The 9,946-nt window shown below is 37.0% G+C and overlaps 1 long non-coding RNA gene across 1 annotated transcript; it reads right to left on the bottom strand.

Annotated features, from left to right (window-relative positions):
* Positions 1-2,059: 2,059 nt before the first annotated feature.
* LOC129491950 (uncharacterized) lies at positions 2,060-8,307 on the bottom strand. The gene is made up of 4 exons (XR_008660671.2): positions 8,174-8,307; positions 4,581-4,614; positions 4,099-4,237; positions 2,060-2,276 (listed from the first exon to the last, which is right to left on the bottom strand). It is a non-coding gene; the product is annotated as an uncharacterized lncRNA (long non-coding RNA).
* Positions 8,308-9,946: the final 1,639 nt, after the last annotated feature.

The following is a 9,946-nucleotide window of genomic DNA, read 5'->3' as shown; positions in this document are numbered from 1 at the left end:
CTTCAACATCAGCAAAACTTGCATAAACAAGAGCTTTATGAGTCTTAAGTGATAATTACTACAATCTAATGAATTGCATAAATCATTTATAATGCCCAGAAATAAACAAGTACTCTGATATGTGCACATTAATAACTTAGGTTTTTCAAAAGCAGTGAGTAATTTAATTTAGATGGTATGTCCACAGACAGTAACAACTTGAATTTTATTTGTGAAATAATTAGTGGTTAATCTAAAGGGATACAACTTATCTACTGGCAATACATTAAACTGAAAAATGAAGATTAATTTTGTCTTTGGTGGAAATTATTCTGATAATATCTCATGATTTGAAAGTCACTGTAAAGAGGGAAATATGAAAATTGATTTAAGTTCATTCTGACAAACCTAGAATTTATTCCAAAATATGAATTAGCATGCTTTGCAGTTCTGAGTAATTTGTGATATGCTGTAATTTTTAGTGATCCTCTCACTGAAGTGCTAATTGGAATTTTATTTATATATATTTATGAGTAAAGATAGAGGTTCATAACTTCTATCTGTAACACATAATTTGGGTTACAAAAATACATTATTCATTCTTGAGGTTCTTCATTGGTTAAAAGGATATTCACCCAGGTAACAAAAAACTTAAACTAGCAAAAAACTTATTTTTTCTTCCAGTAAGTCTTTATCTTTGCTAATACCTTTTTTATAAGCATTTTATTTTCCTTGACTTTATCTAACCATCATCTTCTCTTCTGCAATTAAGTCTGAAAGCTGAACTTTTTCCAATCTATTAAGCTTCCAGTTACTTCCTTCTTTGAAAGATAAACAATATATTACAGTAGGATGGTCTCGAATTTGAAATCTATGCATTTACTCATCTGTTGGTTTATTTAACAACATTTACCACATCCTATGGTATAAATGGTATAAATAGAGGATACAACTAAGGACATAACAGCTAATAATGAAAAATGATTATATTAATAAATATTATTAATTAATATAATTAATATATTATTAGATGATAATTATATATTAGCATATATTATCTATTATATAAAATAATTACTATATCAGTAGCATATAAATGTATAATAGTTATTAATTATATAATTTTGTAATAAATAATTACTAATAATCAACACTTTAATGTAAATGTTCTTTTGGGAATGATTTATGCCTACAACTTAGTATTTAAAGAAGGGTCATACCCTGCCTAGGCCATTGAGATTTTATTCACTGAGGAGTTTTCCAATTAAGTCAATTGGCAATTGGCAAAACCAACAGTATAAATGGAATCCAGTGCCATTTTAAAAATGGAACATACGGCTGGGCGCAGTGGCTCACATCTGTAATCTCAGCACTTTGGGAGGCCGAGGCGGGCGGATCACCTGAGGTGAGGAGTTCAAGACCAGCCTGGCCAACATGGTGAAACCAGTTTCTACTAAAAATACAAAAATTAGCTGGGCATGGTGGCGGGTGCCTGTAATCTCAGCCACTTGGGAGGCTGAGGCAGGAGAATCGCTTGAACCTGGTTGGTGGATGTTGCAGTGAGCAGAGGTCATGCCAGCACTCCAGCCTGGGTGACAGAGTGAGACTCTGTCTCATAAAAAGTAAAATAAAATAAAAAATAAAAATGGAAGATACCATGCCTCTCATTACAACAAGTGCACATGGACATAAAACCAACAGCAAAATAACAACAAACTTTAGGACTTCACGGCCTTCAGAAATAACACTGAATAATGCAGTAGGGTGGAAGGAAGGGAATACCTGAAAAAGAACAGCTAGTATATGGACAACCATATCAAAGAGAATAATGATTACCATTTAGAAAAGTGCTACTGTTCATGACTTACCTTCATAAGTCAGCCTACTTGCAGAGGTAAACCAGTTAGGCGTAAAACCAGGAAATGAATGGACACATTTTGATATTTGGAGTTCAATTAAAATGTGTCTTGTTACAGTATTCTTCTCCACAAGTGTTTTTTACAATGACGACATCATTTCTGGCACCAAATTATTGACTGCAATTTTATTCAAGCTGAAAGGCATCAGAATACATATTAATTTTATTTCATATTTTTATTGTTTTTCCATACAATGATTTACCAATTGGAAACTATAGTCGACTTTATTGATAAGTTTTAGGTGAGCAGCATCTTCTTAAAACTTTAATCTTTTCATGGGGAGAGCTCCAGGGCCGCTTCTCCTGATGTGTCAATATCAATGCCTGTCACTCCAATTTGTAAAACTCACATATTCTAGTAAGTATACGGAATAAACCTCTGTGAAAAGGAAAACAGTAAACAAATTAAGTTTAACAGAGTTTAATTGACCAAAAAATGATTTGTAAAATGGGCAGCCCCAAACCCGAATAGGTTCAGGGAAATTTCAGCCTGCTTAGTGGTCAGAGATTTATGGACAGAGAAAGGAAAGTGAGGTACATAAAACAAAAGTGAGGAACAGAAACAGCTGTGTTGTTTACAGCTGTGTTTGCCATATTTGAACACGATTTGAAGAATTGGCCACCTTTGGCTGACATTTGGTGGTTGGCACAAGACTAGATTGGCTAAAGATTTAATTAATTATGCCTGCTAAATAAAATTTCAATAAAAACTCTGAAACAATGGGGCAAAGAAGCCTTCCAAGTTGGCAAATACATCTAAGTGCTAGGAAGGTGGCACACCCCAAATCCATGGAGGTTGAATGACCTGTGAACACCTTGCCCTGTGTACCTCTTCATCTAGCTGTACTTTGATCTTTTACAATGACCTGTAACAGTAAGGATAGCATTTTCCTGTGTTCTGTGAGTCATTATAGCAAATTACCAAACCTGAGAGAAGGTCATGAGAACCTTTGAATTTGTACTCAGCAGATTACTTAGCCTGGGCACACATTTGTGATTAGTGTCTGAAGTGGATCAGTTTTGTGTGACTGAGCTGTTAATTTGGGGGATCTGTACTATCTCCAGGGAGTTAAGTGTCAGACTTTAACTGAATTGTAAGACAACCAAATGGTGTCGGGGAATTGGAGAATTGCGTGGAAAACCACAGAGGCATGTACAAGAAAGCTGGGATGCTGTGACAGAGCAGTAGGTAAGATTACATACATAGGTTAAGAAAATTAAATACATATAAAGTATTTAATAAAATATTAAAATATAAAAAAATTCAAAATATTCTTAATAAGGGCAGCATTTATTTGGAAAAATAGTTTGTCAGAATCAGAAATATGGATCCCATATAGTTTGCTAAGGAGTTTCACTGAGCTCCGTTTGGAAGGGTATATGAGAAACCAAAGAAAGCAAAGATGACAGTGTTTCCCTACATGTGGTAGAGAAGAAAAGGAAAGCATTTAGGGAGCAGTTCAAGGTTTTCAAAATTCAGCAGTGTCTACGTTAAAGAAGACTGGGATGGAAAGGGAGCATCAGAGGAAGCAGATGTGGGGACAGTGCTCCTGGAATACAGATGGGAGTGAGGGATTCCTCTTGCGATTGAAGTTCTAGGAAATTCAAAATTGAGAGAAAAAGTTTTAGGAGAGAAAGGATTATAAAACTAGGCATGGAGGCTATTGAGGACACAGAGTTTGGAAGTTCCAACAGCAGCTATAAATAAAAAATATTTGAATGTGACTTCCAACTGAGACAAATGTGGAGACCAGACACAACTCCATCTTGAGGAAAGGGACACACAGATGCTTGGAATCCTGGACCAGAAGGGACCGCAGGTTATTGTGTTGAAATGTGAAAGAAGCCTTGGTTTCCTTGCGAGGTTGGGGAGTTACAGAGCTAATATAAAACACGCAAGGCTAAGAGTGATTCCAGAACAAAACATAAGCCTTGATATTAAAAGACAATAGACACTGTTTCATCAAGTCTTCATCTAATTTAGCATCATGATGCAATAAATAAGGGATGAAAAGGGAACATAGAAACAAGATAATATAGAAATGTGGTTAAGTAATAAAAAGAAATAAAAAAAGAGCATCCGTTATGAAGAATTATTAGGTTTTCAAGAAAACTGGACTGTTTAAGATGCCGTTTTCTGGGAGTAAAAATGCTTGTTTTGGTAAATGCCCATGATATACTGTAATTAATATAACAGAAACCTATTCGTTGGTGATTTTTCCCCACTGGGTTTTAAGTGAGAAGTTAAGAGGCCCTGAGCATTAATAGAGCATCATTCTGGCAAAACTGAAAGCTATAATTTCATAGGTTGTGCTTTATTTTCTCTGCCTTCACACTGCCCTAGAAAAATATACACAGAAAAATAACAAACACATACATATCAAAACCAACAATTAAATTTCAGTTAAACGCCGGGTAGTAAGGGAAAACAAAATCCAAATTCCAAACAAATGTCTTAATAAGATATATCTTCCTGGGAGTAATTAGACAAAGAAAAAAATGAAGAAAGGGATTTTCTAAGAAGGTAATTTATTCAAGACAGTACAGATAAATTGAGTTATTTCTTTTTATAAAATATACTCCTAACAATGTTAAATGAGTCAGAGAGCTAAATTTGATGACAACTTTATATGATTTTTTTCTGGAATAACTCCAGAGAGATCTTGTTTTACACTCCACATACCTCTTCCCTTTTGCTTGTGGATTCACTAGAAGAGCTGAGAAGAACGTGAGAAAGACATAACAGAAGGGAAGGAAACAAAGTTAACAAAAAGAGAAGAAACAATGTTTGAAAATACATAAACACTTTTCTGGATATCTACTTTAAAATCTTTGATTGAACCTGTACCCATTTTTGACTTTGTGATTGTGCAATGAAGCAACAGTGGCAATACATTGACAAAGTGCTCATGTTGAATGATGTTGATATTTTAGAAGCAAAAGGGAACAAGGTGTTACGCACATCTTTGAAAACTGATATTTTGTATCTTTGTTACGTGTGTGCTATAATAAAAAGATGAGTGCAAACTGTTCTAAGGTATTGACAAATCAGTTAAAAATCCATTCCAACAATACCTACCCCAGTTCTCTTACAAATTCCTTTATTTTAATTTTTCTTCTACAGGCAAGCTTTTCCTCAGAATAAGAAATTACATCAATTATAATTCTATATATAAACAGAAGTATATGCATACATAATATTATAAATAAAATCCTACAAAAATGTTTAAATAAAAATTAGTAAATATATAACTTGATATATCCAAGCCATATGTGAAAATTTTCTTTTACCAGATGAGAAGTTGAGACACACCACAGAAGTTTAAATAATTCATTCAAATTTACAAAGACTGTCTTCAGGTGGCCTGACTTCCAGCCCCACTGCAAATACTGTGACCTTATACATTGAAGGTATACCAGTAAAGCTCTTTAAACATTTTGAACACAGTTTGCAAGAGGTATTGTTAATTTCCTACATAACTTCATTGCTCAAAGCAAAACCTTCTGTCTGTTCTTTGCTTCTGTATTTGGCTAACGGTTTCTAGCACTCAGCACTCAGCAGTCAGGGTGGCATCCCACCCATGAAGACAACCAGAAAATCAAAACCCTCAGTTGTCTCATCCACACCTCCAATCTGTAGCTCCCTTTGATGGCAGCCACAGCCTGTTGGGAGCAGCCGCTGCCAAAGAGGCTGGCTTCGCTGGGGGAGGCACAACAGCGGCCGCATGCTCCAGCCAGCTGGAGGAGGCAATAGGCAGGAGCCCTGCCCACTTGCAAGTTGGAGGAGTGAGAGCCCCACCTTTCCAGGCACAGCTGCAGCCTCCCAACCCCAGCTTCAGACATGGGCATTCCTGTGTTCTCAGGGGCCCAGGAATCCCCCTGCCCCAGTAGGCTTGAGAGTGCCTCATTCTGCTGCCTGGACTCTCCCTGCTCCCAGTACCCGCTCTGATTTCAGAGCAAATTTGAGGCTGAGCCTGGTGCTGTCATGACCCAGCTGGGTGTGCACATGCTCAGGGAGGCTCTGACAAGCCAGTCCCCTGCTGCCTCAGTCCGCTCTGGGCTTTGGGCACTGACAAGCACAGGAGAGAGGCCAAGGGGAGGCTGAGGGAACCTCGGCTCAGGCCTGCAGGCACCCCTCCACACAAATAGCCTGGGCTCCATAGATGACATAGAAATGGTGATAGGAAGCAGATGGGCTCCTGGGCAGAAAAAGGCAGGTCCCCAGTGACGCCCCACCTTCAAGCCAGGGAGGGCCTGAAGCATGAGGGCTGGACTGCCAGTTCTGCAGACCAGAATGAGAACTTATGGTGCTGTTTCTGGGCCCACCTGTGGGCATCCATGGACCAATCAGCACACACTTCCTCTCCTCTGAAGCTCATAAAAACCCTGGACTCAGCTAGACTCAGGCAGATGATGGATGAGAAGACCTGCCTGTGGATAGGAGCTACCCACTCCAGGTCTGCTTCCCGCTGAGGGCTACAGAGACAATGGGATGACCTGCCTGTGGATAGGAGGTATCCACTTCGGGTCTCCTGAGAGCTGTACCATTGCTCAATAAAGCACCTCTTTGCCTCATTCACCCTCCAGTTGTCTGCATATTTCATTCTTCCTAAGAACTGGGGACCTGCTGAATGGTGGGCCTGAAAGAGCTGTAACACAAACTGCTGAAACATGCCCTCCACCCCACCCACCCACCACTCACCTCTTGCAAGCAAGGACAAGAGAGAGGTAGAGAAGAGGTGCAGCCTTTCAGGGATCCCAGACCTAGGAGCTCCCCAGGCCAGGGCTATGACACCCTCTTGGGGGTTCTGCAGTTCCTGGAGTCTCTAAGCTTCCAGGTACCACCGCATTCCCAGGTGTCCAGTGGAAGCCGCTTGCAGTAGGCCTGGTTCAGTGGCAGCCTCACAAGCAGCTGGTGCCTATCCTGTCACCTGGAGCTGCCTACCCCACTGCAGCTGGTGTGCCTGGCTGTGAACAACAGCCAGACCCCATGCTCCCTCATTCACGCAGCCCTCGCTGCTCCTTGCCTGGCTCACCCTTGGCAGGGGTGGGATCCAGCCTGGTAGCACAAGCTGAGAGCAGATTGTCAGGCCAAGTGGGCAGAACAAGCCCAGCTTGTCTGAGCAAAACTCTGTCAAAGGCACTGCCAGCCACAGAGGCTTCTGGCTGGCAAAATGACACCCCAAGGACTCCATCACACCTTCCTATTTTCTCTGCAATATTTTGAAACAAATGATATTCTTGAAATTTAAAATTAAGATTATATTTTATTAAAGGTCCTTTCCTTCACATAGTATCATATTTCTATCCTCATCTAAGTATTGTATAGATGAAATAAACTTGAAGTGAACAGGGAAATTGCAGACATAGGGAAACTGGTATCACAAACACCTACACACACACACACACACACACACATCACAGGAGATGAGTTCCCTTTATTTGTAGCCTCATTACAAAACTCAAATAAAGTGAACCTTCTCTTCTGAATAAGTTTTGCATTAGGAGTTGTATAAAAGGTAAATTTTTGGTTTAGTTTCCTTATGCTAGAAATTATCATTCAAATATTTTTCATAGTAAAATAACACGCAATCTCAGGTTAATGGTGATAGTATTTGGTATACGAGGAAGTCTTACAGGATTCCTTAAACAATCCAATTTCAAGCTAGGCTGGTAAAATGTAAAGCATGAAAATGCAATTTTTTTAAGATGTTGAAGAAAACAGAATTGTATTATTTTATGTTTAGCTTTTCACCATAATAAATTATTTTACTAACTGGTAGTAGTTAGTAGAATAATAAAACTGGCAGGTTTTTGAAAATAATATATTAGAAGCATCATTTTTGATGCTCTTCTCATGCATGACTAGCAAAAGAAAAGGGTCTGTCTACAGTCAACAAAGATGTGCATATGGCTTCCCGTAAGTTTCGATCTATTCCCTTTGAATTGCTCACACACACACACACACACACACACACACACACAAATAGTAAAAAAAAAAAAAAAAAAGTCAACCCTATTCATGAGTTTTTCTTTTCCCCTTTATTTCAAATACATAAGGCGCATTCTTGTGGGATTCACTCAATCAAATTTTACACACATTTTCATTTACCTATACAATATTAAATAGAATTTTTCAGCAGAAAATAAGTTGCAAACAATAAACAACATATTTATTAACTATGAAAAAATAAAGTGCCACGTTTGTCTAGGGAGTAAACACTTTCTATACCTGAAAACATTGATCCAGTAATTCAAATATTTATTGATACTTACTACATCCCAGAAACTGGAACATAATTGATACACTTCTTGTTCTCCTGAAGTTCATAATCTAAGCCAACTAAACACCATGGATTTCCAAATGTGCATTAAAAGTTCAAGAATTGGGTCTCTGGTGGAGTCAGGTTCTAAAATATTAAAAATAAAATATTGAATTCAGAGATCTGTAAAGTGTTTATGGTTAAATTTTACATTAAAAAGTCTATTGAACATTAATCTTAAAAATATAAGTGAGCACATGTATATATTTCACAATGTTGTCCAAGAACATGTTCATGTTTTTTTCTTTCTAGAAATAATTTATTTTTATGTTAAGTTATTCCATAGTTTCCTTCTGGCTTTTACAATTTGTTTTAAAAATTTATCCTTATTAACAAACAATGTAACAAATGTTCTGTATTTTCTTCTAATATTTTATCACTGTATTTTTATTGTATTTAAAATATTGAAACACATGTGATTTATTAGTAAGTTATGATGATTAGTCATATGTGTCCTGAATGGGCTTCAGGATGCCCAGATATTTGTTCAAACATTATTCTGGGTGTTTCTGTGAAGGTGTTTTTGAATAAGATTGACATTTAAGTTGATAGACTGAGAAAAATCAGAATGTATTCCCTAATGGAGGCAAGCTTCATCCAGTCAGTTGAAAGCCTGACTGGAACATAAATGCTGACCCTCCCTTGAGCAAGAGAGGATTCAGACTCAAACATCAGACAGGAACCAGACCATCAGCCTCGTGGTCTAAGGCTATACCATTGCCTCTCTTGGGTCTTCAGCTTGTCAACTCACTCTGTAGAGCTTGGGACTTTTCAACCTCCATAATCATGTGAACCAATTCAACCTCCATAATCATGTGAGCCAATTCCTTATAAGAACTCTCTCTCTCTCTCTCTCTCTCTCTCTGTGTGTGTGTGTGTGTGTGTGTGTGTATGTGTGCTGTTTCGCTGGAGAACCCTAATTTCATATGTGATTTTAACAATATTATTTTTTATTTGAATGAACTCCTATTTCCTCCTTCTAAATTGGATGTCATTTTTATGACATATTAAGTTCCCACTTGGATCTATCTTCAGAATATTTTATTCTTATTTACTGGTCTATTTGTCTTTTTCTGAACTCATACGATATGTTTTTATATAAATTCTTATGGTAAAGTTCAAACCTATTTAATATAGTCTCTTAAATTCTTCTATTTAATATAATTAGCAAATCACATATATTTACTCTCCTATATAGATTTTGACATCAGCCAGTTCCTATTTTAAAATATTATGTCAAGTTATTATGTTTAGGGATATGAAATGAAATATCTTCAGTTTCCAGCTGTAATTGTGATAGAATACTTATACATTCCCAGAAAATTATTTTGTTTATTTTTTCAAAACTATTCTTGTCATAATAGAAACGAACTGTGAGAGATTGAGATAATTACAGTGAGAATAGAACTAAATACTTTGTTTATTTATTTTTATGTTTTTAAAATATTTATCTTTTTTGTTGGTGAATATCCTTCTTCCTGATATTACTGGTAGCAATTTTAATATTTCACTATTTAAAGTGGTGTATTGAAACAGGAGGCAACATGAATGTGCTCCCATTGACTAAAAGCTGGATTAATGTGAGCAAAATATAACTGCAGTAATATTGCATCTTAAACATAAAGATACAATAGATATTCACAAGCCCACACTGATATCAATAAATACTTAAATAAAGAAAGAAATGGGGGAGAAAGGACTCATATTCCTTAAAAGTGAATTCTAA

Source organism: Symphalangus syndactylus, chromosome 1 (assembly GCF_028878055.3).
Source record: "Symphalangus syndactylus isolate Jambi chromosome 1, NHGRI_mSymSyn1-v2.1_pri, whole genome shotgun sequence".
Taxonomy (NCBI): Eukaryota; Metazoa; Chordata; class Mammalia; order Primates; family Hylobatidae; genus Symphalangus; species Symphalangus syndactylus.
The sequence above is the reverse complement of the archived record's forward strand: the minus strand, read 5'-3'. Positions and strand labels throughout refer to the sequence as shown.